The sequence below is a fragment of the Phyllobates terribilis genome, unplaced genomic scaffold (assembly GCF_046119375.1).
Source record: "Phyllobates terribilis strain yellow unplaced genomic scaffold, ASM4611937v1 Scaffold_488__1_contigs__length_1352022, whole genome shotgun sequence".
Lineage (NCBI taxonomy): Eukaryota > Metazoa > Chordata > Amphibia > Anura > Dendrobatidae > Phyllobates > Phyllobates terribilis.
In genome coordinates this window covers 1,224,480-1,250,870 of record NW_027363248.1, presented here as the reverse complement: position 1 = coordinate 1,250,870, position 26,391 = coordinate 1,224,480, and the positions used below count along the sequence as shown (strand labels likewise).

General features: G+C 45.5%; 14 non-coding genes and 2 pseudogenes across 14 annotated transcripts; all 16 read left to right on the top strand.

Annotated features, from left to right (window-relative positions):
- Positions 1-338: 338 nt before the first annotated feature.
- On the top strand, positions 339-529 carry LOC141229856 (U2 spliceosomal RNA). The gene has a single exon (XR_012296477.1). It is a non-coding gene; the product is annotated as a U2 spliceosomal RNA (small nuclear RNA).
- Positions 530-1,644: 1,115 nt separating this feature from the next.
- On the top strand, positions 1,645-1,835 carry LOC141229855 (U2 spliceosomal RNA). The gene has a single exon (XR_012296476.1). It is a non-coding gene; the product is annotated as a U2 spliceosomal RNA (small nuclear RNA).
- A 1,115-nt stretch (positions 1,836-2,950) lies between these two features.
- LOC141229854 (U2 spliceosomal RNA) lies at positions 2,951-3,141 on the top strand. Its single transcript, XR_012296475.1, has one exon. It is a non-coding gene; the product is annotated as a U2 spliceosomal RNA (small nuclear RNA).
- Positions 3,142-4,250: 1,109 nt separating this feature from the next.
- Positions 4,251-4,441, top strand: LOC141229853 (U2 spliceosomal RNA). The gene has a single exon (XR_012296474.1). It is a non-coding gene; the product is annotated as a U2 spliceosomal RNA (small nuclear RNA).
- A 1,115-nt stretch (positions 4,442-5,556) lies between these two features.
- Positions 5,557-5,657, top strand: LOC141230007 (U2 spliceosomal RNA; annotated as a pseudogene).
- A 1,161-nt stretch (positions 5,658-6,818) lies between these two features.
- On the top strand, positions 6,819-6,947 carry LOC141230011 (U2 spliceosomal RNA; annotated as a pseudogene).
- Positions 6,948-8,062: 1,115 nt separating this feature from the next.
- On the top strand, positions 8,063-8,253 carry LOC141229852 (U2 spliceosomal RNA). Its single transcript, XR_012296473.1, has one exon. It is a non-coding gene; the product is annotated as a U2 spliceosomal RNA (small nuclear RNA).
- Positions 8,254-9,368: 1,115 nt separating this feature from the next.
- On the top strand, positions 9,369-9,559 carry LOC141229939 (U2 spliceosomal RNA). Its single transcript, XR_012296555.1, has one exon. It is a non-coding gene; the product is annotated as a U2 spliceosomal RNA (small nuclear RNA).
- Positions 9,560-10,674: 1,115 nt separating this feature from the next.
- On the top strand, positions 10,675-10,865 carry LOC141229851 (U2 spliceosomal RNA). The gene has a single exon (XR_012296472.1). It is a non-coding gene; the product is annotated as a U2 spliceosomal RNA (small nuclear RNA).
- A 1,109-nt stretch (positions 10,866-11,974) lies between these two features.
- Positions 11,975-12,165, top strand: LOC141229850 (U2 spliceosomal RNA). The gene has a single exon (XR_012296471.1). It is a non-coding gene; the product is annotated as a U2 spliceosomal RNA (small nuclear RNA).
- Positions 12,166-13,280: 1,115 nt separating this feature from the next.
- On the top strand, positions 13,281-13,471 carry LOC141229938 (U2 spliceosomal RNA). Its single transcript, XR_012296554.1, has one exon. It is a non-coding gene; the product is annotated as a U2 spliceosomal RNA (small nuclear RNA).
- Positions 13,472-14,586: 1,115 nt separating this feature from the next.
- Positions 14,587-14,777, top strand: LOC141229848 (U2 spliceosomal RNA). The gene has a single exon (XR_012296469.1). It is a non-coding gene; the product is annotated as a U2 spliceosomal RNA (small nuclear RNA).
- Positions 14,778-15,886: 1,109 nt separating this feature from the next.
- LOC141229847 (U2 spliceosomal RNA) lies at positions 15,887-16,077 on the top strand. The gene has a single exon (XR_012296468.1). It is a non-coding gene; the product is annotated as a U2 spliceosomal RNA (small nuclear RNA).
- A 1,115-nt stretch (positions 16,078-17,192) lies between these two features.
- On the top strand, positions 17,193-17,383 carry LOC141229846 (U2 spliceosomal RNA). Its single transcript, XR_012296467.1, has one exon. It is a non-coding gene; the product is annotated as a U2 spliceosomal RNA (small nuclear RNA).
- A 1,115-nt stretch (positions 17,384-18,498) lies between these two features.
- LOC141229845 (U2 spliceosomal RNA) lies at positions 18,499-18,689 on the top strand. The gene has a single exon (XR_012296466.1). It is a non-coding gene; the product is annotated as a U2 spliceosomal RNA (small nuclear RNA).
- A 1,115-nt stretch (positions 18,690-19,804) lies between these two features.
- On the top strand, positions 19,805-19,995 carry LOC141229844 (U2 spliceosomal RNA). The gene has a single exon (XR_012296465.1). It is a non-coding gene; the product is annotated as a U2 spliceosomal RNA (small nuclear RNA).
- Positions 19,996-26,391: the final 6,396 nt, after the last annotated feature.

Sequence of the window (26,391 nt, the reverse complement as noted above, 5' to 3'; positions counted from 1 at the left end):
AGCAGCAGCAGCAGGAGAGGTATGTAATCAGGAGCCCTCCTGCTAAGGGTAGACAGCTGCTCGTTCCACCCCACCCCCCGCCTTAATTGGTTCTCCTCCCTTCCAACGGTGTTGAGGCGGGTGGGAACAGCAGGGGGTGAAGGTGCTGTGTTTAAAGAGGTGGAGTTATGCAGATCTAAAACGCGTGGATTGCAGCAGCAGCAAGCCGAAAAGTGCAGGCATGTAAGGGATCTAGAGGTTGACAACATGTCTTCTTAACGGGAGTCCAGGAGCTCATCTCCACAAATGGACTTTTCAGGATCCTTGGGTGGCTCCGTAGTTTGAAACCAATTCTGGTTATCGCTTCTCGGCCTTTTGGCTAAGATCAAGTGTAGTATCTGTTCTTATCAGTTTAATATCTGATACGTCCCCTATCTGGGGACCATATATTAAATGGATTTTTAGAACAGGGAGATGGAAAAAGAGCTTGCTCTGTCCACTCCACGCATTGACCTGGTATTGCAGTATCTCCAGGACCGGTGCACCCCTTCTTTAATGCAGTTTCTAAAATCAGAAAGAATTGAATTCAATGTTTTTTGTTCATTTTGCTTGTTTGTCGGATTTTGGGATGGACTCTTTGGCTTTGCTTTTCTTCTCCTCATTGGATTTTTCATGTTCAAAGTTGCAGAAGCCAGATTACAAGCTCATTTTGGTTCAACTTCAGCAACTGTGCATTGCATTGCCATGTAATGTGATGCAATGCTATCTTTCTAGCTCTCCCTTTTTACTTCCTTTTGGATAAACAGACATATTAGGCAAGCATTTTGGAGCTTTCACCTAAATAACTACAGGTGGTGAGATAAGCTGCACAATATAATTGACCTTTCAGTATATTGTTGCACACACACCATCTATTTAGCAAATGCCCTTGTTATCAACAGCAGCCTTTTAAACTCACCTGAGCTAACAGGTATGTGCGCTGGTTACTCTGCTGCGCTTAAAATTTCTTTTTTGGTTTGCTACAATGCCTTTTCTGAAACGTTGTCTCCTTCTGCTGGAACACTGACTTCTTTCATTTAATGCCTGCAGACTATAAAAGAGAACCCAACCCAAAAAGTTTGGTTGATTAGTCTGTGGCATTCTGTTAAACTGTTGCTTATGGCGGTCTCTGTGAGCTTCTCAGCGACATTCAGCCAGCCAGGTATCCTGCCTGCAGTAGATGGAATGTGGCAATGGAACGCTGGCTGCGCGTGTCATAATAGGCTCTGAGCCTTTATATACCTGTGCACAGCAGCAGCCACCTTCAGTCTGCTGCTGGACAGCCAGCAGCAGCAGCAGCAGGAGAGGTATGTAATCAGGAGCCCTCCTGCTAAGGGTAGACAGCTGCTCGTTCCACCCCACCCCCCGCCTTAATTGGTTCTCCTCCCTTCCAACGGTGTTGAGGCGGGTGGGAACAGCAGGGGGTGAAGGTGCTGTGTTTAAAGAGGTGGAGTTATGCAGATCTAAAACGCGTGGATTGCAGCAGCAGCAAGCCGAAAAGTGCAGGCATGTAAGGGATCTAGAGGTTGACAACATGTCTTCTTAACGGGAGTCCAGGAGCTCATCTCCACAAATGGACTTTTCAGGATCCTTGGGTGGCTCCGTAGTTTGAAACCAATTCTGGTTATCGCTTCTCGGCCTTTTGGCTAAGATCAAGTGTAGTATCTGTTCTTATCAGTTTAATATCTGATACGTCCCCTATCTGGGGACCATATATTAAATGGATTTTTAGAACAGGGAGATGGAAAAAGAGCTTGCTCTGTCCACTCCACGCATTGACCTGGTATTGCAGTATCTCCAGGACCGGTGCACCCCTTCTTTAATGCAGTTTCTAAAATCAGAAAGAATTGAATTCAATGTTTTTTGTTCATTTTGCTTGTTTGTCGGATTTTGGGATGGACTCTTTGGCTTTGCTTTTCTTCTCCTCATTGGATTTTTCATGTTCAAAGTTGCAGAAGCCAGATTACAAGCTCATTTTGGTTCAACTTCAGCAACTGTGCATTGCATTGCCATGTAATGTGATGCAATGCTATCTTTCTAGCTCTCCCTTTTTACTTCCTTTTGGATAAACAGACATATTAGGCAAGCATTTTGGAGCTTTCACCTAAATAATTACAGGTGGTGAGATAAGCTGCACAATATAATTGACCTTTCAGTATATTGTTGCACACACACCATCTATTTAGCAAATGCCCTTGTTATCAACAGCAGCCTTTTAAACTCACCTGAGCTAACAGGTATGTGCGCTGGTTACTCTGCTGCGCTTAAAATTTCTTTTTTGGTTTGCTACAATGCCTTTTCTGAAACGTTGTCTCCTTCTGCTGGAACACTGACTTCTTTCATTTAATGCCTGCAGACTATAAAAGAGAACCCAACCCAAAAAGTTTGGTTGATTAGTCTGTGGCATTCTGTTAAACTGTTGCTTATGGCGGTCTCTGTGAGCTTCTCAGCGACATTCAGCCAGCCAGGTATCCTGCCTGCAGTAGATGGAATGTGGCAATGGAACGCTGGCTGCGCGTGTCATAATAGGCTCTGAGCCTTTATATACCTGTGCACAGCAGCAGCCACCTTCAGTCTGCTGCTGGACAGCCAGCAGCAGCAGCAGCAGGAGAGGTATGTAATCAGGAGCCCTCCTGCTAAGGGTAGACAGCTGCTCGTTCCACCCCACCCCCCGCCTTAATTGGTTCTCCTCCCTTCCAACGGTGTTGAGGCGGGTGGGAACAGCAGGGGGTGAAGGTGCTGTGTTTAAAGAGGTGGAGTTATGCAGATCTAAAACGCGTGGATTGCAGCAGCAGCAAGCCGAAAAGTGCAGGCATGTAAGGGATCTAGAGGTTGACAACATGTCTTCTTAACGGGAGTCCAGGAGCTCATCTCCACAAATGGACTTTTCAGGATCCTTGGGTGGCTCCGTAGTTTGAAACCAATTCTGGTTATCGCTTCTCGGCCTTTTGGCTAAGATCAAGTGTAGTATCTGTTCTTATCAGTTTAATATCTGATACGTCCCCTATCTGGGGACCATATATTAAATGGATTTTTAGAACAGGGAGATGGAAAAAGAGCTTGCTCTGTCCACTCCACGCATTGACCTGGTATTGCAGTATCTCCAGGACCGGTGCACCCCTTCTTTAATGCAGTTTCTAAAATCAGAAAGAATTGAATTCAATGTTTTTTGTTCATTTTGCTTGTTTGTCGGATTTTGGGATGGACTCTTTGGCTTTGCTTTTCTTCTCCTCATTGGATTTTTCATGTTCAAAGTTGCAGAAGCCAGATTACAAGCTCATTTTGGTTCAACTTCAGCAACTGTGCATTGCATTGCCATGTAATGTGATGCAATGCTATCTTTCTAGCTCTCCCTTTTTACTTCCTTTTGGATAAACAGACATATTAGGCAAGCATTTTGGAGCTTTCACCTAAATAACTACAGGTGGTGAGATAAGCTGCACAATATAATTGACCTTTCAGTATATTGTTGCACACACACCATCTATTTAGCAAATGCCCTTGTTATCAACAGCAGCCTTTTAAACTCACCTGAGCTAACAGGTATGTGCGCTGGTTACTCTGCTGCGCTTAAAATTTCTTTTTTGGTTTGCTACAATGCCTTTTCTGAAACGTTGTCTCCTTCTGCTGGAACACTGACTTCTTTCATTTAATGCCTGCAGACTATAAAAGAGAACCCAACCCAAAAAGTTTGGTTGATTAGTCTGTGGCATTCTGTTAAACTGTTGCTTATGGCGGTCTCTGTGAGCTTCTCAGCGACATTCAGCCAGCCAGGTATCCTGCCTGCAGTAGATGGAATGTGGCAATGGAACGCTGGCTGCGCGTGTCATAATAGGCTCTGAGCCTTTATATACCTGTGCACAGCAGCAGCCACCTTCAGTCTGCTGCTGGACAGCCAGCAGCAGCAGCAGGAGAGGTATGTAATCAGGAGCCCTCCTGCTAAGGGAAGACAGCTGCTCGTTCCACCCCACCCCCCGCCTTAATTGGTTCTCCTCCCTTCCAACGGTGTTGAGGCGGGTGGGAACAGCAGGGGGTGAAGGTGCTGTGTTTAAAGAGGTGGAGTTATGCAGATCTAAAACGCGTGGATTGCAGCAGCAAGCCGAAAAGTGCAGGCATGTAAGGGATCTAGAGGTTGACAACATGTCTTCTTAACGGGAGTCCAGGAGCTCATCTCCACAAATGGACTTTTCAGGATCCTTGGGTGGCTCCGTAGTTTGAAACCAATTCTGGTTATCGCTTCTCGGCCTTTTGGCTAAGATCAAGTGTAGTATCTGTTCTTATCAGTTTAATATCTGATACGTCCCCTATCTGGGGACCATATATTAAATGGATTTTTAGAACAGGGAGATGGAAAAAGAGCTTGCTCTGTCCACTCCACGCATTGACCTGGTATTGCAGTATCTCCAGGACCGGTGCACCCCTTCTTTAATGCAGTTTCTAAAATCAGAAAGAATTGAATTCAATGTTTTTTGTTCATTTTGCTTGTTTGTCGGATTTTGGGATGGACTCTTTGGCTTTGCTTTTCTTCTCCTCATTGGATTTTTCATGTTCAAAGTTGCAGAAGCCAGATTACAAGCTCATTTTGGTTCAACTTCAGCAACTGTGCATTGCATTGCCATGTAATGTGATGCAATGCTATCTTTCTAGCTCTCCCTTTTTACTTCCTTTTGGATAAACAGACATATTAGGCAAGCATTTTGGAGCTTTCACCTAAATAACTACAGGTGGTGAGATAAGCTGCACAATATAATTGACCTTTCAGTATATTGTTGCACACACACCATCTATTTAGCAAATGCCCTTGTTATCAACAGCAGCCTTTTAAACTCACCTGAGCTAACAGGTATGTGCGCTGGTTACTCTGCTGCGCTTAAAATTTCTTTTTTGGTTTGCTACAATGCCTTTTCTGAAACGTTGTCTCCTTCTGCTGGAACACTGACTTCTTTCATTTAATGCCTGCAGACTATAAAAGAGAACCCAACCCAAAAAGTTTGGTTGATTAGTCTGTGGCATTCTGTTAAACTGTTGCTTATGGCGGTCTCTGTGAGCTTCTCAGCGACATTCAGCCAGCCAGGTATCCTGCCTGCAGTAGATGGAATGTGGCAATGGAACGCTGGCTGCGCGTGTCATAATAGGCTCTGAGCCTTTATATACCTGTGCACAGCAGCAGCCACCTTCAGTCTGCTGCTGGACAGCCAGCAGCAGCAGCAGCAGGAGAGGTATGTAATCAGGAGCCCTCCTGCTAAGGGTAGACAGCTGCTCGTTCCACCCCACCCCCCGCCTTAATTGGTTCTCCTCCCTTCCAACGGTGTTGAGGCGGGTGGGAACAGCAGGGGGTGAAGGTGCTGTGTTTAAAGAGGTGGAGTTATGCAGATCTAAAACGCGTGGATTGCAGCAGCAGCAAGCCGAAAAGTGCAGGCATGTAAGGGATCTAGAGGTTGACAACATGTCTTCTTAACGGGAGTCCAGGAGCTCATCTCCACAAATGGACTTTTCAGGATCCTTGGGTGGCTCCGTAGTTTGAAACCAATTCTGGTTATCGCTTCTCGGCCTTTTGGCTAAGATCAAGTGTAGTATCTGTTCTTATCAGTTTAATATCTGATACGTCCCCTATCTGGGGACCAAATGTAGCACCCTGAGGATTCGGCTGCTACAGGGGTATTGCACCTCAACCCAGAGGTGTGATATTCCACTCCCGGGTAAGGATGGAGTGTGGGACTGAGCTCGGTAGGCTGCATGCACTACACACATCCCATTTCCGGAGGGCAGACCAACGGTACTCCCACTTAGAAATGTGCAGGTACGACCGAGTCTGTCCTTGGCTGGAGTGGGAGGGGGGGTGGTACATCCCAAGTAGTGTAGGGGCAGATAGGGGGAGCAGCCTGGGTAAAGATAGGAGCTCATTGGGTGCTGGTCACCTGAGCTCACACATAGAGGGTGTATATAAGGTGGGCACCAACTAAGATCAGGGTCAGATGCAGAGAACAAGTCAGCGAGCAAAGGAGAAGAAAGACCCAGAGTGAGAGAGGAGAAGAGAGAGAGACCCAGAGGGGGAAACAGCAGAAAAGGACTCCAAGAACCCAACTTAAATCCCCGGGTGAAGAGTCGGCACAGGGTACCGGAACCCAAGCTGGTGGGGGCATAAAACACACCCTAGCCAGAGACCGGAGGCCGTGGGCAGCATCTGCCACGGCCACCCACCACATCCACCCCGAAGGCACACCACATGAAGGGTCAGGGAACCCAAGGCCAAGGGTGTCCCAACAGAAGGCCCGAGGGAGCTGGACCTAGGTGGATCACTGGTGGGGACGGCCAGAGAACGGGACAGAAGGAGAGCTCAGGGCCACGCTCCGGACTTGTTTGGGGGTTGGCTGGATCCAGGACCTGGTGGACGCAGCACGGCTCGGGTGGTCACTCGAAGCTGGAGTGACCAGTACAACATCTGCAGTAAGTAAACACCCTTAACTGCACAACCCGACTCTGTCTTCATTGCCGTCTGCACTGCACCACCACAACCCCCATCCTCTGCACCTGTCCCCCCTGAGGCTATACCCCTCCCGTTGGGGGTTATCCCACCAAGCTGCGCACCCACCATCAGCCTCAGCGGACCCTGCTGCAGCGGCGGCCACAGTGACCGCATCACAACGGGTGGCGTAGTCGACACAAAAGAACTCTTAATAACATCTGTAGGACTGCCACATAACACTGAGTTTGACGCCCTGGGCACGGGCCGGGTCACAGCCGCTCGGAGACTACAACCCCCCATCTGATCCGGTGCCGGGTATTCCCCTCAAAAAGGAATATGTCCCAGGGGGCGCGTCACATATATTAAATGGATTTTTAGAACAGGGAGATGGAAAAAGAGCTTGCTCTGTCCACTCCACGCATTGACCTGGTATTGCAGTATCTCCAGGACCGGTGCACCCCTTCTTTAATGCAGTTTCTAAAATCAGAAAGAATTGAATTCAATGTTTTTTGTTCATTTTGCTTGTTTGTCGGATTTTGGGATGGACTCTTTGGCTTTGCTTTTCTTCTCCTCATTGGATTTTTCATGTTCAAAGTTGCAGAAGCCAGATTACAAGCTCATTTTGGTTCAACTTCAGCAACTGTGCATTGCATTGCCATGTAATGTGATGCAATGCTATCTTTCTAGCTCTCCCTTTTTACTTCCTTTTGGATAAACAGACATATTAGGCAAGCATTTTGGAGCTTTCACCTAAATAACTACAGGTGGTGAGATAAGCTGCACAATATAATTGACCTTTCAGTATATTGTTGCACACACACCATCTATTTAGCAAATGCCCTTGTTATCAACAGCAGCCTTTTAAACTCACCTGAGCTAACAGGTATGTGCGCTGGTTACTCTGCTGCGCTTAAAATTTCTTTTTTGGTTTGCTACAATGCCTTTTCTGAAACGTTGTCTCCTTCTGCTGGAACACTGACTTCTTTCATTTAATGCCTGCAGACTATAAAAGAGAACCCAACCCAAAAAGTTTGGTTGATTAGTCTGTGGCATTCTGTTAAACTGTTGCTTATGGCGGTCTCTGTGAGCTTCTCAGCGACATTCAGCCAGCCAGGTATCCTGCCTGCAGTAGATGGAATGTGGCAATGGAACGCTGGCTGCGCGTGTCATAATAGGCTCTGAGCCTTTATATACCTGTGCACAGCAGCAGCCACCTTCAGTCTGCTGCTGGACAGCCAGCAGCAGCAGCAGCAGGAGAGGTATGTAATCAGGAGCCCTCCTGCTAAGGGTAGACAGCTGCTCGTTCCACCCCACCCCCCGCCTTAATTGGTTCTCCTCCCTTCCAACGGTGTTGAGGCGGGTGGGAACAGCAGGGGGTGAAGGTGCTGTGTTTAAAGAGGTGGAGTTATGCAGATCTAAAACGCGTGGATTGCAGCAGCAGCAAGCCGAAAAGTGCAGGCATGTAAGGGATCTAGAGGTTGACAACATGTCTTCTTAACGGGAGTCCAGGAGCTCATCTCCACAAATGGACTTTTCAGGATCCTTGGGTGGCTCCGTAGTTTGAAACCAATTCTGGTTATCGCTTCTCGGCCTTTTGGCTAAGATCAAGTGTAGTATCTGTTCTTATCAGTTTAATATCTGATACGTCCCCTATCTGGGGACCATATATTAAATGGATTTTTAGAACAGGGAGATGGAAAAAGAGCTTGCTCTGTCCACTCCACGCATTGACCTGGTATTGCAGTATCTCCAGGACCGGTGCACCCCTTCTTTAATGCAGTTTCTAAAATCAGAAAGAATTGAATTCAATGTTTTTTGTTCATTTTGCTTGTTTGTCGGATTTTGGGATGGACTCTTTGGCTTTGCTTTTCTTCTCCTCATTGGATTTTTCATGTTCAAAGTTGCAGAAGCCAGATTACAAGCTCATTTTGGTTCAACTTCAGCAACTGTGCATTGCATTGCCATGTAATGTGATGCAATGCTATCTTTCTAGCTCTCCCTTTTTACTTCCTTTTGGATAAACAGACATATTAGGCAAGCATTTTGGAGCTTTCACCTAAATAACTACAGGTGGTGAGATAAGCTGCACAATATAATTGACCTTTCAGTATATTGTTGCACACACACCATCTATTTAGCAAATGCCCTTGTTATCAACAGCAGCCTTTTAAACTCACCTGAGCTAACAGGTATGTGCGCTGGTTACTCTGCTGCGCTTAAAATTTCTTTTTTGGTTTGCTACAATGCCTTTTCTGAAACGTTGTCTCCTTCTGCTGGAACACTGACTTCTTTCATTTAATGCCTGCAGACTATAAAAGAGAACCCAACCCAAAAAGTTTGGTTGATTAGTCTGTGGCATTCTGTTAAACTGTTGCTTATGGCGGTCTCTGTGAGCTTCTCAGCGACATTCAGCCAGCCAGGTATCCTGCCTGCAGTAGATGGAATGTGGCAATGGAACGCTGGCTGCGCGTGTCATAATAGGCTCTGAGCCTTTATATACCTGTGCACAGCAGCAGCCACCTTCAGTCTGCTGCTGGACAGCCAGCAGCAGCAGCAGCAGGAGAGATATGTAATCAGGAGCCCTCCTGCTAAGGGTAGACAGCTGCTCGTTCCACCCCACCCCCCGCCTTAATTGGTTCTCCTCCCTTCCAACGGTGTTGAGGCGGGTGGGAACAGCAGGGGGTGAAGGTGCTGTGTTTAAAGAGGTGGAGTTATGCAGATCTAAAACGCGTGGATTGCAGCAGCAGCAAGCCGAAAAGTGCAGGCATGTAAGGGATCTAGAGGTTGACAACATGTCTTCTTAACGGGAGTCCAGGAGCTCATCTCCACAAATGGACTTTTCAGGATCCTTGGGTGGCTCCGTAGTTTGAAACCAATTCTGGTTATCGCTTCTCGGCCTTTTGGCTAAGATCAAGTGTAGTATCTGTTCTTATCAGTTTAATATCTGATACGTCCCCTATCTGGGGACCATATATTAAATGGATTTTTAGAACAGGGAGATGGAAAAAGAGCTTGCTCTGTCCACTCAACGCATTGACCTGGTATTGCAGTATCTCCAGGACCGGTGCACCCCTTCTTTAATGCAGTTTCTAAAATCAGAAAGAATTGAATTCAATGTTTTTTGTTCATTTTGCTTGTTTGTCGGATTTTGGGATGGACTCTTTGGCTTTGCTTTTCTTCTCCTCATTGGATTTTTCATGTTCAAAGTTGCAGAAGCCAGATTACAAGCTCATTTTGGTTCAACTTCAGCAACTGTGCATTGCATTGCCATGTAATGTGATGCAATGCTATCTTTCTAGCTCTCCCTTTTTACTTCCTTTTGGATAAACAGACATATTAGGCAAGCATTTTGGAGCTTTCACCTAAATAACTACAGGTGGTGAGATAAGCTGCACAATATAATTGACCTTTCAGTATATTGTTGCACACACACCATCTATTTAGCAAATGCCCTTGTTATCAACAGCAGCCTTTTAAACTCACCTGAGCTAACAGGTATGTGCGCTGGTTACTCTGCTGCGCTTAAAATTTCTTTTTTGGTTTGCTACAATGCCTTTTCTGAAACGTTGTCTCCCTCTGCTGGAACACTGACTTCTTTCATTTAATGCCTGCAGACTATAAAAGAGAACCCAACCCAAAAAGTTTGGTTGATTAGTCTGTGGCATTCTGTTAAACTGTTGCTTATGGCGGTCTCTGTGAGCTTCTCAGCGACATTCAGCCAGCCAGGTATCCTGCCTGCAGTAGATGGAATGTGGCAATGGAACGCTGGCTGCGCGTGTCATAATAGGCTCTGAGCCTTTATATACCTGTGCACAGCAGCAGCCACCTTCAGTCTGCTGCTGGACAGCCAGCAGCAGCAGCAGCAGGAGAGGTATGTAATCAGGAGCCCTCCTGCTAAGGGTAGACAGCTGCTCGTTCCACCCCACCCCCCGCCTTAATTGGTTCTCCTCCCTTCCAACGGTGTTGAGGCGGGTGGGAACAGCAGGGGGTGAAGGTGCTGTGTTTAAAGAGGTGGAGTTATGCAGATCTAAAACGCGTGGATTGCAGCAGCAGCAAGCCGAAAAGTGCAGGCATGTAAGGGATCTAGAGGTTGACAACATGTCTTCTTAACGGGAGTCCAGGAGCTCATCTCCACAAATGGACTTTTCAGGATCCTTGGGTGGCTCCGTAGTTTGAAACCAATTCTGGTTATCGCTTCTCGGCCTTTTGGCTAAGATCAAGTGTAGTATCTGTTCTTATCAGTTTAATATCTGATACGTCCCCTATCTGGGGACCATATATTAAATGGATTTTTAGAACAGGGAGATGGAAAAAGAGCTTGCTCTGTCCACTCCACGCATTGACCTGGTATTGCAGTATCTCCAGGACCGGTGCACCCCTTCTTTAATGCAGTTTCTAAAATCAGAAAGAATTGAATTCAATGTTTTTTGTTCATTTTGCTTGTTTGTCGGATTTTGGGATGGACTCTTTGGCTTTGCTTTTCTTCTCCTCATTGGATTTTTCATGTTCAAAGTTGCAGAAGCCAGATTACAAGCTCATTTTGGTTCAACTTCAGCAACTGTGCATTGCATTGCCATGTAATGTGATGCAATGCTATCTTTCTAGCTCTCCCTTTTTACTTCCTTTTGGATAAACAGACATATTAGGCAAGCATTTTGGAGCTTTCACCTAAATAACTACAGGTGGTGAGATAAGCTGCACAATATAATTGACCTTTCAGTATATTGTTGCACACACACCATCTATTTAGCAAATGCCCTTGTTATCAACAGCAGCCTTTTAAACTCACCTGAGCTAACAGGTATGTGCGCTGGTTACTCTGCTGCGCTTAAAATTTCTTTTTTGGTTTGCTACAATGCCTTTTCTGAAACGTTGTCTCCTTCTGCTGGAACACTGACTTCTTTCATTTAATGCCTGCAGACTATAAAAGAGAACCCAACCCAAAAAGTTTGGTTGATTAGTCTGTGGCATTCTGTTAAACTGTTGCTTATGGCGGTCTCTGTGAGCTTCTCAGCGACATTCAGCCAGCCAGGTATCCTGCCTGCAGTAGATGGAATGTGGCAATGGAACGCTGGCTGCGCGTGTCATAATAGGCTCTGAGCCTTTATATACCTGTGCACAGCAGCAGCCACCTTCAGTCTGCTGCTGGACAGCCAGCAGCAGCAGGAGAGGTATGTAATCAGGAGCCCTCCTGCTAAGGGTAGACAGCTGCTCGTTCCACCCCACCCCCCGCCTTAATTGGTTCTCCTCCCTTCCAACGGTGTTGAGGCGGGTGGGAACAGCAGGGGGTGAAGGTGCTGTGTTTAAAGAGGTGGAGTTATGCAGATCTAAAACGCGTGGATTGCAGCAGCAGCAAGCCGAAAAGTGCAGGCATGTAAGGGATCTAGAGGTTGACAACATGTCTTCTTAACGGGAGTCCAGGAGCTCATCTCCACAAATGGACTTTTCAGGATCCTTGGGTGGCTCCGTAGTTTGAAACCAATTCTGGTTATCGCTTCTCGGCCTTTTGGCTAAGATCAAGTGTAGTATCTGTTCTTATCAGTTTAATATCTGATACGTCCCCTATCTGGGGACCATATATTAAATGGATTTTTAGAACAGGGAGATGGAAAAAGAGCTTGCTCTGTCCACTCCACGCATTGACCTGGTATTGCAGTATCTCCAGGACCGGTGCACCCCTTCTTTAATGCAGTTTCTAAAATCAGAAAGAATTGAATTCAATGTTTTTTGTTCATTTTGCTTGTTTGTCGGATTTTGGGATGGACTCTTTGGCTTTGCTTTTCTTCTCCTCATTGGATTTTTCATGTTCAAAGTTGCAGAAGCCAGATTACAAGCTCATTTTGGTTCAACTTCAGCAACTGTGCATTGCATTGCCATGTAATGTGATGCAATGCTATCTTTCTAGCTCTCCCTTTTTACTTCCTTTTGGATAAACAGACATATTAGGCAAGCATTTTGGAGCTTTCACCTAAATAACTACAGGTGGTGAGATAAGCTGCACAATATAATTGACCTTTCAGTATATTGTTGCACACACACCATCTATTTAGCAAATGCCCTTGTTATCAACAGCAGCCTTTTAAACTCACCTGAGCTAACAGGTATGTGCGCTGGTTACTCTGCTGCGCTTAAAATTTCTTTTTTGGTTTGCTACAATGCCTTTTCTGAAACGTTGTCTCCTTCTGCTGGAACACTGACTTCTTTCATTTAATGCCTGCAGACTATAAAAGAGAACCCAACCCAAAAAGTTTGGTTGATTAGTCTGTGGCATTCTGTTAAACTGTTGCTTATGGCGGTCTCTGTGAGCTTCTCAGCGACATTCAGCCAGCCAGGTATCCTGCCTGCAGTAGATGGAATGTGGCAATGGAACGCTGGCTGCGCGTGTCATAATAGGCTCTGAGCCTTTATATACCTGTGCACAGCAGCAGCCACCTTCAGTCTGCTGCTGGACAGCCAGCAGCAGCAGCAGCAGGAGAGATATGTAATCAGGAGCCCTCCTGCTAAGGGTAGACAGCTGCTCGTTCCACCCCACCCCCCGCCTTAATTGGTTCTCCTCCCTTCCAACGGTGTTGAGGCGGGTGGGAACAGCAGGGGGTGAAGGTGCTGTGTTTAAAGAGGTGGAGTTATGCAGATCTAAAACGCGTGGATTGCAGCAGCAGCAAGCCGAAAAGTGCAGGCATGTAAGGGATCTAGAGGTTGACAACATGTCTTCTTAACGGGAGTCCAGGAGCTCATCTCCACAAATGGACTTTTCAGGATCCTTGGGTGGCTCCGTAGTTTGAAACCAATTCTGGTTATCGCTTCTCGGCCTTTTGGCTAAGATCAAGTGTAGTATCTGTTCTTATCAGTTTAATATCTGATACGTCCCCTATCTGGGGACCATATATTAAATGGATTTTTAGAACAGGGAGATGGAAAAAGAGCTTGCTCTGTCCACTCAACGCATTGACCTGGTATTGCAGTATCTCCAGGACCGGTGCACCCCTTCTTTAATGCAGTTTCTAAAATCAGAAAGAATTGAATTCAATGTTTTTTGTTCATTTTGCTTGTTTGTCGGATTTTGGGATGGACTCTTTGGCTTTGCTTTTCTTCTCCTCATTGGATTTTTCATGTTCAAAGTTGCAGAAGCCAGATTACAAGCTCATTTTGGTTCAACTTCAGCAACTGTGCATTGCATTGCCATGTAATGTGATGCAATGCTATCTTTCTAGCTCTCCCTTTTTACTTCCTTTTGGATAAACAGACATATTAGGCAAGCATTTTGGAGCTTTCACCTAAATAACTACAGGTGGTGAGATAAGCTGCACAATATAATTGACCTTTCAGTATATTGTTGCACACACACCATCTATTTAGCAAATGCCCTTGTTATCAACAGCAGCCTTTTAAACTCACCTGAGCTAACAGGTATGTGCGCTGGTTACTCTGCTGCGCTTAAAATTTCTTTTTTGGTTTGCTACAATGCCTTTTCTGAAACGTTGTCTCCCTCTGCTGGAACACTGACTTCTTTCATTTAATGCCTGCAGACTATAAAAGAGAACCCAACCCAAAAAGTTTGGTTGATTAGTCTGTGGCATTCTGTTAAACTGTTGCTTATGGCGGTCTCTGTGAGCTTCTCAGCGACATTCAGCCAGCCAGGTATCCTGCCTGCAGTAGATGGAATGTGGCAATGGAACGCTGGCTGCGCGTGTCATAATAGGCTCTGAGCCTTTATATACCTGTGCACAGCAGCAGCCACCTTCAGTCTGCTGCTGGACAGCCAGCAGCAGCAGCAGCAGGAGAGGTATGTAATCAGGAGCCCTCCTGCTAAGGGTAGACAGCTGCTCGTTCCACCCCACCCCCCGCCTTAATTGGTTCTCCTCCCTTCCAACGGTGTTGAGGCGGGTGGGAACAGCAGGGGGTGAAGGTGCTGTGTTTAAAGAGGTGGAGTTATGCAGATCTAAAACGCGTGGATTGCAGCAGCAGCAAGCCGAAAAGTGCAGGCATGTAAGGGATCTAGAGGTTGACAACATGTCTTCTTAACGGGAGTCCAGGAGCTCATCTCCACAAATGGACTTTTCAGGATCCTTGGGTGGCTCCGTAGTTTGAAACCAATTCTGGTTATCGCTTCTCGGCCTTTTGGCTAAGATCAAGTGTAGTATCTGTTCTTATCAGTTTAATATCTGATACGTCCCCTATCTGGGGACCATATATTAAATGGATTTTTAGAACAGGGAGATGGAAAAAGAGCTTGCTCTGTCCACTCCACGCATTGACCTGGTATTGCAGTATCTCCAGGACCGGTGCACCCCTTCTTTAATGCAGTTTCTAAAATCAGAAAGAATTGAATTCAATGTTTTTTGTTCATTTTGCTTGTTTGTCGGATTTTGGGATGGACTCTTTGGCTTTGCTTTTCTTCTCCTCATTGGATTTTTCATGTTCAAAGTTGCAGAAGCCAGATTACAAGCTCATTTTGGTTCAACTTCAGCAACTGTGCATTGCATTGCCATGTAATGTGATGCAATGCTATCTTTCTAGCTCTCCCTTTTTACTTCCTTTTGGATAAACAGACATATTAGGCAAGCATTTTGGAGCTTTCACCTAAATAACTACAGGTGGTGAGATAAGCTGCACAATATAATTGACCTTTCAGTATATTGTTGCACACACACCATCTATTTAGCAAATGCCCTTGTTATCAACAGCAGCCTTTTAAACTCACCTGAGCTAACAGGTATGTGCGCTGGTTACTCTGCTGCGCTTAAAATTTCTTTTTTGGTTTGCTACAATGCCTTTTCTGAAACGTTGTCTCCTTCTGCTGGAACACTGACTTCTTTCATTTAATGCCTGCAGACTATAAAAGAGAACCCAACCCAAAAAGTTTGGTTGATTAGTCTGTGGCATTCTGTTAAACTGTTGCTTATGGCGGTCTCTGTGAGCTTCTCAGCGACATTCAGCCAGCCAGGTATCCTGCCTGCAGTAGATGGAATGTGGCAATGGAACGCTGGCTGCGCGTGTCATAATAGGCTCTGAGCCTTTATATACCTGTGCACAGCAGCAGCCACCTTCAGTCTGCTGCTGGACAGCCAGCAGCAGCAGGAGAGGTATGTAATCAGGAGCCCTCCTGCTAAGGGTAGACAGCTGCTCGTTCCACCCCACCCCCCGCCTTAATTGGTTCTCCTCCCTTCCAACGGTGTTGAGGCGGGTGGGAACAGCAGGGGGTGAAGGTGCTGTGTTTAAAGAGGTGGAGTTATGCAGATCTAAAACGCGTGGATTGCAGCAGCAGCAAGCCGAAAAGTGCAGGCATGTAAGGGATCTAGAGGTTGACAACATGTCTTCTTAACGGGAGTCCAGGAGCTCATCTCCACAAATGGACTTTTCAGGATCCTTGGGTGGCTCCGTAGTTTGAAACCAATTCTGGTTATCGCTTCTCGGCCTTTTGGCTAAGATCAAGTGTAGTATCTGTTCTTATCAGTTTAATATCTGATACGTCCCCTATCTGGGGACCATATATTAAATGGATTTTTAGAACAGGGAGATGGAAAAAGAGCTTGCTCTGTCCACTCCACGCATTGACCTGGTATTGCAGTATCTCCAGGACCGGTGCACCCCTTCTTTAATGCAGTTTCTAAAATCAGAAAGAATTGAATTCAATGTTTTTTGTTCATTTTGCTTGTTTGTCGGATTTTGGGATGGACTCTTTGGCTTTGCTTTTCTTCTCCTCATTGGATTTTTCATGTTCAAAGTTGCAGAAGCCAGATTACAAGCTCATTTTGGTTCAACTTCAGCAACTGTGCATTGCATTGCCATGTAATGTGATGCAATGCTATCTTTCTAGCTCTCCCTTTTTACTTCCTTTTGGATAAACAGACATATTAGGCAAGCATTTTGGAGCTTTCACCTAAATAACTACAGGTGGTGAGATAAGCTGCACAATATAATTGACCTTTCAGTATATTGTTGCACACACACCATCTATTTAGCAAATGCCCTTGTTATCAACAGCAGCCTTTTAAACTCACCTGAGCTAACAGGTATGTGCGCTGGTTACTCTGCTGCGCTTAAAATTTCTTTTTTGGTTTGCTACAATGCCTTTTCTGAAACGTTGTCTCCTTCTGCTGGAACACTGACTTCTTTCATTTAATGCCTGCAGACTATAAAAGAGAACCCAACCCAAAAAGTTTGGTTGATTAGTCTGTGGCATTCTGTTAAACTGTTGCTTATGGCGGTCTCTGTGAGCTTCTCAGCGACATTCAGCCAGCCAGGTATCCTGCCTGCAGTAGATGGAATGTGGCAATGGAACGCTGGCTGCGCGTGTCATAATAGGCTCTGAGCCTTTATATACCTGTGCACAGCAGCAGCCACCTTCAGTCTGCTGCTGGACAGCCAGCAGCAGCAGCAGCAGGAGAGGTATGTAATCAGGAGCCCTCCTGCTAAGGGTAGACAGCTGCTCGTTCCACCCCACCCCCCGCCTTAATTGGTTCTCCTCCCTTCCAACGGTGTTGAGGCGGGTGGGAACAGCAGGGGGTGAAGGTGCTGTGTTTAAAGAGGTGGAGTTATGCAGATCTAAAACGCGTGGATTGCAGCAGCAGCAAGCCGAAAAGTGCAGGCATGTAAGGGATCTAGAGGTTGACAACATGTCTTCTTAACGGGAGTCCAGGAGCTCATCTCCACAAATGGACTTTTCAGGATCCTTGGGTGGCTCCGTAGTTTGAAACCAATTCTGGTTATCGCTTCTCGGCCTTTTGGCTAAGATCAAGTGTAGTATCTGTTCTTATCAGTTTAATATCTGATACGTCCCCTATCTGGGGACCATATATTAAATGGATTTTTAGAACAGGGAGATGGAAAAAGAGCTTGCTCTGTCCACTCCACGCATTGACCTGGTATTGCAGTATCTCCAGGACCGGTGCACCCCTTCTTTAATGCAGTTTCTAAAATCAGAAAGAATTGAATTCAATGTTTTTTGTTCATTTTGCTTGTTTGTCGGATTTTGGGATGGACTCTTTGGCTTTGCTTTTCTTCTCCTCATTGGATTTTTCATGTTCAAAGTTGCAGAAGCCAGATTACAAGCTCATTTTGGTTCAACTTCAGCAACTGTGCATTGCATTGCCATGTAATGTGATGCAATGCTATCTTTCTAGCTCTCCCTTTTTACTTCCTTTTGGATAAACAGACATATTAGGCAAGCATTTTGGAGCTTTCACCTAAATAACTACAGGTGGTGAGATAAGCTGCACAATATAATTGACCTTTCAGTATATTGTTGCACACACACCATCTATTTAGCAAATGCCCTTGTTATCAACAGCAGCCTTTTAAACTCACCTGAGCTAACAGGTATGTGCGCTGGTTACTCTGCTGCGCTTAAAATTTCTTTTTTGGTTTGCTACAATGCCTTTTCTGAAACGTTGTCTCCTTCTGCTGGAACACTGACTTCTTTCATTTAATGCCTGCAGACTATAAAAGAGAACCCAACCCAAAAAGTTTGGTTGATTAGTCTGTGGCATTCTGTTAAACTGTTGCTTATGGCGGTCTCTGTGAGCTTCTCAGCGACATTCAGCCAGCCAGGTATCCTGCCTGCAGTAGATGGAATGTGGCAATGGAACGCTGGCTGCGCGTGTCATAATAGGCTCTGAGCCTTTATATACCTGTGCACAGCAGCAGCCACCTTCAGTCTGCTGCTGGACAGCCAGCAGCAGCAGCAGCAGGAGAGGTATGTAATCAGGAGCCCTCCTGCTAAGGGTAGACAGCTGCTCGTTCCACCCCACCCCCCGCCTTAATTGGTTCTCCTCCCTTCCAACGGTGTTGAGGCGGGTGGGAACAGCAGGGGGTGAAGGTGCTGTGTTTAAAGAGGTGGAGTTATGCAGATCTAAAACGCGTGGATTGCAGCAGCAGCAAGCCGAAAAGTGCAGGCATGTAAGGGATCTAGAGGTTGACAACATGTCTTCTTAACGGGAGTCCAGGAGCTCATCTCCACAAATGGACTTTTCAGGATCCTTGGGTGGCTCCGTAGTTTGAAACCAATTCTGGTTATCGCTTCTCGGCCTTTTGGCTAAGATCAAGTGTAGTATCTGTTCTTATCAGTTTAATATCTGATACGTCCCCTATCTGGGGACCATATATTAAATGGATTTTTAGAACAGGGAGATGGAAAAAGAGCTTGCTCTGTCCACTCCACGCATTGACCTGGTATTGCAGTATCTCCAGGACCGGTGCACCCCTTCTTTAATGCAGTTTCTAAAATCAGAAAGAATTGAATTCAATGTTTTTTGTTCATTTTGCTTGTTTGTCGGATTTTGGGATGGACTCTTTGGCTTTGCTTTTCTTCTCCTCATTGGATTTTTCATGTTCAAAGTTGCAGAAGCCAGATTACAAGCTCATTTTGGTTCAACTTCAGCAACTGTGCATTGCATTGCCATGTAATGTGATGCAATGCTATCTTTCTAGCTCTCCCTTTTTACTTCCTTTTGGATAAACAGACATATTAGGCAAGCATTTTGGAGCTTTCACCTAAATAACTACAGGTGGTGAGATAAGCTGCACAATATAATTGACCTTTCAGTATATTGTTGCACACACACCATCTATTTAGCAAATGCCCTTGTTATCAACAGCAGCCTTTTAAACTCACCTGAGCTAACAGGTATGTGCGCTGGTTACTCTGCTGCGCTTAAAATTTCTTTTTTGGTTTGCTACAATGCCTTTTCTGAAACGTTGTCTCCTTCTGCTAGAACACTGACTTCTTTCATTTAATGCCTGCAGACTATAAAAGAGAACCCAACCCAAAAAGTTTGGTTGATTAGTCTGTGGCATTCTGTTAAACTGTTGCTTATGGCGGTCTCTGTGAGCTTCTCAGCGACATTCAGCCAGCCAGGTATCCTGCCTGCAGTAGATGGAATGTGGCAATGGAACGCTGGCTGCGCGTGTCATAATAGGCTCTGAGCCTTTATATACCTGTGCACAGCAGCAGCCACCTTCAGTCTGCTGCTGGACAGCCAGCAGCAGCAGCAGCAGGAGAGGTATGTAATCAGGAGCCCTCCTGCTAAGGGTAGACAGCTGCTCGTTCCACCCCACCCCCCGCCTTAATTGGTTCTCCTCCCTTCCAACGGTGTTGAGGCGGGTGGGAACAGCAGGGGGTGAAGGTGCTGTGCTTAAAGAGGTGGAGTTATGCAGATCTAAAACGCGTGGATTGCAGCAGCAGCAAGCCGAAAAGTGCAGGCATGTAAGGGATCTAGAGGTTGACAACATGTCTTCTTAACGGGAGTCCAGGAGCTCATCTCCACAAATGGACTTTTCAGGATCCTTGGGTGGCTCCGTAGTTTGAAACCAATTCTGGTTATCGCTTCTCGGCCTTTTGGCTAAGATCAAGTGTAGTATCTGTTCTTATCAGTTTAATATCTGATACGTCCCCTATCTGGGGACCATATATTAAATGGATTTTTAGAACAGGGAGATGGAAAAAGAGCTTGCTCTGTCCACTCCACGCATTGACCTGGTATTGCAGTATCTCCAGGACCGGTGCACCCCTTCTTTAACCCCTTAATAACATCTGACGTACTAATACGCGTCTGTGCCCTGGGACTTAAGAGCCAGACCCGTATTAGTACGTCATCGCGATCGCGCCCGCACACAGGCTGTGCGGGCGCGATCGCCGCCGGGTGTCAGCTGATTGTCACAGCTGACACCCGGTACTATGTGCAGGGAGCGGTCACGCACCGCTCCCAGCACATTAACCCCCGCGATGCTGCGATCGAAGTCGATCGAAGTCGATCGCGGCATTGTGGGGGCAAGGGGAGGTGATCGGCGATACTCACCTCCTCTTCCGGCTTCCAGCGGAGTCTGCAAAGGCTTCCCGGGTGTTGCCATGACGACCCGATGTCGTCATGACAACATCCGGGTCACCAGAGAGCAGGAAGATTGCTTGGACATGTGCAGTGCATCTCCAAGCAATCTTCACACTGTGCACTTCTGACAGCCTTCATGGCATAGGGATGGTGCTCCATTCCTGTGCCATGCAGGCGATCAGAAAAAAAAAAGTGAAAGTCCCAGAGTGGGACAAAGTAATAAAGTGTATAAACTGTGTGAAAGTGGAAAAAAAAAAAAAAAAAATGTGCAAAAATATTATAAAAAAATAAAAAAAATAATACACCAAAAATAAAAATATAATGTACCCATCAATAAATATTATTATAAAAAAAATAAAAAAAAAACAATAAAAGTACACATATTTGGTATCGCCGCGTCCGGAACAACCTGACCTATAAAACTGTCCCACTAGTTAACCCCTTCAGTGAACACGGTAAAAAAAAAAAAAAAAAAACCAAGCAAAAAACAATGCTTTATCACCATACCGCCAAACAAAAAGTGGAATAACACGCGATCAAAAAGACGTATATAAATAGAAATGATACCGCTGAAAACGTCATCTCGTCCCGCAAAAAACAAGCTGCCATATAGCTCCATCAGCCGAAAAATAAAAAAGTTATAGCTCTCAGAATAAAGCGATACTAAAAAATATTTATTTCTATAAAATAGCTTTTATTGTGTATAAGCGCCAAAACATAGAAAAATGATACAAATGTGGTACCGCTGTAAACGTACTGACCCGAAGAGTAAAGCTGCCTTATCAATTTTACCACACGCGGAACAGAATAAAAAAAAAAAAAAAAAAACAATTCCTGAATTGTTGGTTTTTGTTTATTCTGCCTCCCAAAAATCGGAATAGAAAGCGATCAAAAAATGTCACGTGCCTGAAAATGGCACCAATAACAACGTCAAGTCATCCCGCAAAAAACGAGCCGTCACATGACTGTCTGCCAAAATCTGGAAAAATTATAGCTCTCAAAATATGGCGATGCAAAAACTAGATTTTACAAAAAATGCGTCTTTTAGTGTGTGACAGCTGTCAGTCATAAAAACCCCATATGATTCTGGCATTGCTGTAATCACACCGACCCGAAGAATAAAGTCGTCTAATCACTTATACCGCACAAGGAACGGCGTCAAAAATAAACTCTTGAGTTAGGATTGGGCTAGGGTTAGGGCTGGGTTTGGGGCTAGGGCTGTGCTGGGGCTAGGGTTGTGCTGGGGCTAGGGTTGTGCTGGGGCTAGGGTTGTGCTAGGGTTAGGGCTGGGGTTGGGATTTTTTTCAAAAGTAAGAAAAAAAGATGACGATATGGCGACTAGTGTTGAGAGCAAGTGCTCGCTACTTGAGTTTGCATCGGGTGCTCTGGTATGCATTTAGTATCGTGGGTATTTGAGTGACATGCTCGAGTCTCTGCCCCATATGCTTCGCGGCCAAAAAACTTTACGGGGATTGCCTGCCATGCACGAGCGATCCCCGCATGTTTTTTTTTGGGTGTCTAATAACCGTGAAACATGCGGAGCAGGGACTCGAGCATGTCACTCGAGCACACGCTGTACATGGTGCATACCTGAGTACCCGATGCAAACTCAAGTAGCGAGCACTTGCGCTCAAGAATAATGAAAACTTATTCAATATGATGACCTAATGTAAACAAATAATGTGCCGTACCTCTGGGTTCAAAATGTTCACTATACACCTTAATAAAATCTTTGAGGGGTATAGTTTCCAAAATGGGGACACTTGTGGGGGAGCTCCACTGTTTAGGCACATCACGGGCTCTCCAAACGCGACATGGTGTCCGCTAACAAATTGAATGGAAAATCGGCTCAAATTGTTAGCGGACGCCATGTTGCGTTTGGAGAGCCCCTGTGTGTCCAAACATTGGAGCTCCCCCACAAGTGACCCCATTTTGGAAACTAGACCCCCCAAGGCACCTATCTAGATGCATAGTGAGCACTTAGAACCCCCAGGTGCTTCACAAATTGATTCGTAAAAATGAAAAAGTGAAAATAAAACACTTTTTCATTTTTATGAATCAATTTGTGAAGCACCTGGGGTTCCAAGTGCTCACTATGAATCTAGATAGGTGCCTTGGGGGGTCTAGTTTCCAAAATGGGGTCACTTGTGGGGGAGCTCCAATGTTTGGGCACACAGGGACTCTCTAAATGCAACATGGTATCCGCTAACAAATTGAATGGAAAATCGGCTCAAATTGTTAGCGGACACCACATTGCGTTTGGAGAGCCCCTCTGTGCCCAAACTTTGGAGCTCCCCCACAAGTGACCCCATTTTGGAAACTAGACCCCCCAAGGCACCTTTCTAGATGCATAGTGAGCACTTGGAACCCCCAGGTGCTTCACAAATTGATTCATAAAAATGAAAAAGTGAAAAAAAAAACACTTTTTCATTTTTATGAATCAATTTGTGAAGCACCTGGGGTTCCAAGTGCTCACTATGAATCTAGAAAGGTGCCTTGGGGGGTCTAGTTTCCAAAATGGGGTCACTTGTGGGGGAGCTCCAATGTTTGGGCACACAGGGACTCTCTAAATGCAACATGGTATCCGCTAACAAATTGAATGGAAAATCGGCTCAAATTGTTAGCGGACACCACATTGCGTTTGGAGAGCCCCTCTGTGCCCAAACTTTGGAGCTCCCCCACAAGTGACCCCATTTTGGAAACTAGACCCCCCAAGGCACCTTTCTAGATGCATAGTGAGCACTTGGAACCCCCAGGTGCTTCACAAATTGATTCGTAAAAATGAAAAAGTGAAAAAAAAAACACTTTTTCATTTTTATGAATCAATTTGTGAAGCACCTGGGGTTCCAAGTGCTCACTATGAATCTAGATAGGTGCCTTGGGGGGTCTAGTTTCCAAAATGGGGTCACTTGTGGGGGAGCTCCAATGTTTGGGCACACAGGGACTCTCTAAATGCAACATGGTATCCGCTAACAAATTGAATGGAAAATCGGCTCAAATTGTTAGCGGACACCACATTGCGTTTGGAAAGCCCCTCTGTGCCCAAACTTTGGAGCTCCCCCACAAGTGACCCCATTTTGGAAACTAGACCCCCCAAGGCACCTTTCTAGATGCATAGTGAGCACTTGGAACCCCCAGGTGCTTCACAAATTAATTCGTAAAAATGAAAAAGTGAAAAAAAAAACACTTTTTCATTTTTATGAATCAATTTGTGAAGCACCTGGGGTTCCAAGTGCTCACTATGAATCTAGATAGGTGCCTTGGGGGGTCTAGTTTCCAAAATGGGGTCACTTGTGGGGGAGCTCCAATGTTTGGGCACACAGGGACTCTCCAAATGCAACATGATATCCGCTAACAAATTGTCGGCTCAAATTGTTAGCGGATATCATGTTGCATTTGGAGAGTCCCTGTGTGCCCAAACATTGGAGCTCCTCCACAAGTGACCCCATTTTGGAAACTAGACCCCCCAAGGCACCTATCTAGATGCATAGTGAGCACTTGGAACCCCTAGGTGCTTCACAAATTAATTCGTAAAAATGAAAAAGTGTTTTTTTTTTCACTTTTTCATTATTACGAATCAATTTGTGAAGCACCTGGGGGTTCCAAGTGCTCACTATGCATCTAGAAAGGTGCCTTGGGGGGTCTAGTTTCCAAAATGGGGTCACTTGTGGGGGAGCTCCAAAGTTTGGGCACAGAGGGGCTCTCCAAACGCAATGTGGCGTCCGCTAACAATTTGAGCCGATTTTCCATTCAATTTGTTAGCGGATACCATGTTGCATTTAGAGAGTCCCTGTGTGCCCAAACATTGGAGCTCCCCCACAAGTGACCCCATTTTGGAAACTAGACCCCCCAAGGCACCTATCTAGATGCATAGTAAGCACTTGGAACCCCTAGGTGCTTCACAAATTGATTCGTAAAAATGAAAAAGTGTTTTTTTTTTCACTTTTTCATTATTACGAATCAATTTGTGAAGCACCTGGGGGTTCCAAGTGCTCACTATGCATCTAGAAAGGTGCCTTGGGGGGTTTAGTTTCCAAAATGGGGTCACTTGTGGGGGAGCTCCAAAGTTTGGGCACAGAGGGGCTCTACAAACGCAATGTGGCGTCCGCTAACAATTTGAGCCGATTTTCCATTCAATTTGTTAGCGGATAGCATGTTGCATTTAGAGAGTCCCTGTGTGCCCAAACATTGGAGCTCCCCCACAAGTGACCCCATTTTGGAAACTAGACCCCCCACGGCACCTATCTAGATGCATAGTGAGCACTTGGAACCCCTAGGTGCTTCACAAATTGATTCGTAAAAATGAAAAAGTGTTTTTTTTTTCACTTTTTCATTATTACGAATCAATTTGTGAAGCACCTGGGGGTTCCAAGTGCTCACTATGCATCTAGAAAGGTGCCTTGGGGGGTCTAGTTTCCAAAATGGGGTCACTTGTGGGGGAGCTCCAAAGTTTGGGCACAGAGAAACTCTCCAAACGCAATGTGGTGTCCGCTAACAATTTGAGCCGATTTTCCATTCAATTTGTTAGCGGACACCATGTTGCATTTAGAGAGCCGCTGTGTGCCCAAATATTGGAGCTCCCCCACAAGTGACCCCATTTTGGAAACTAGACCACCCAAGGCACCTTTCTAGATGCATAGTGAGCACTTGGAACCCCCAGGTGCTTCACAAATTAATTCGTAAAAATGAAAAAGTGAAAAAAAAAACACTTTTTCATTTTTATGAATCAATTTGTGAAGCACCTGGGGTTCCAAGTGCTCACTATGAATCTAGATAGGTGCCTTGGGGGGTCTAGTTTCCAAAATGGGGTCACTTGTGGGGGAGCTCCAATGTTTGGGCACACAGGGACTCTCCAAATGCAACATGATATCCGCTAACAAATTGTCGGCTCAAATTGTTAGCGGATATCATGTTGCATTTGGAGAGTCCCTGTGTGCCCAAACATTGGAGCTCCTCCACAAGTGACCCCATTTTGGAAACTAGACCCCCCAAGGCACCTATCTAGATGCATAGTGAGCACTTGGAACCCCTAGGTGCTTCACAAATTAATTCGTAAAAATGAAAAAGTGTTTTTTTTTTCACTTTTTCATTATTACGAATCAATTTGTGAAGCACCTGGGGGTTCCAAGTGCTCACTATGCATCTAGAAAGGTGCCTTGGGGGGTCTAGTTTCCAAAATGGGGTCACTTGTGGGGGAGCTCCAAAGTTTGGGCACAGAGGGGCTCTCCAAACGCAATGTGGCGTCCGCTAACAATTTGAGCCGATTTTCCATTCAATTTGTTAGCGGATACCATGTTGCATTTAGAGAGTCCCTGTGTGCCCAAACATTGGAGCTCCCCCACAAGTGACCCCATTTTGGAAACTAGACCCCCCAAGGCACCTATCTAGATGCATAGTAAGCACTTGGAACCCCTAGGTGCTTCACAAATTGATTCGTAAAAATGAAAAAGTGTTTTTTTTTTCACTTTTTCATTATTACGAATCAATTTGTGAAGCACCTGGGGGTTCCAAGTGCTCACTATGCATCTAGAAAGGTGCCTTGGGGGGTTTAGTTTCCAAAATGGGGTCACTTGTGGGGGAGCTCCAAAGTTTGGGCACAGAGGGGCTCTCCAAACGCAATGTGGCGTCCGCTAACAATTTGAGCCGATTTTCCATTCAATTTGTTAGCGGATACCATGTTGCATTTAGAGAGTCCCTGTGTGCCCAAACATTGGAGCTCCCCCACAAGTGACCCCATTTTGGAAACTAGACCCCCCAAGGCACCTATCTAGATGCATAGTGAGCACTTGGAACCCCTAGGTGCTTCACAAATTGATTCGTAAAAATGAAAAAGTGTTTTTTTTTTCACTTTTTCATTATTACGAATCAATTTGTGAAGCACCTGGGGGTTCCAAGTGCTCACTATGCATCTAGAAAGGTGCCTTGGGGGGTCTAGTTTCCAAAATGGGGTCACTTGTGGGGGAGCTCCAAAGTTTGGGCACAGAGAAGCTCTCCAAACGCAATGTGGTGTCCGCTAACAATTTGAGCCGATTTTCCATTCAATTTGTTAGCGGACACCATGTTGCATTTAGAGAGCCGCTG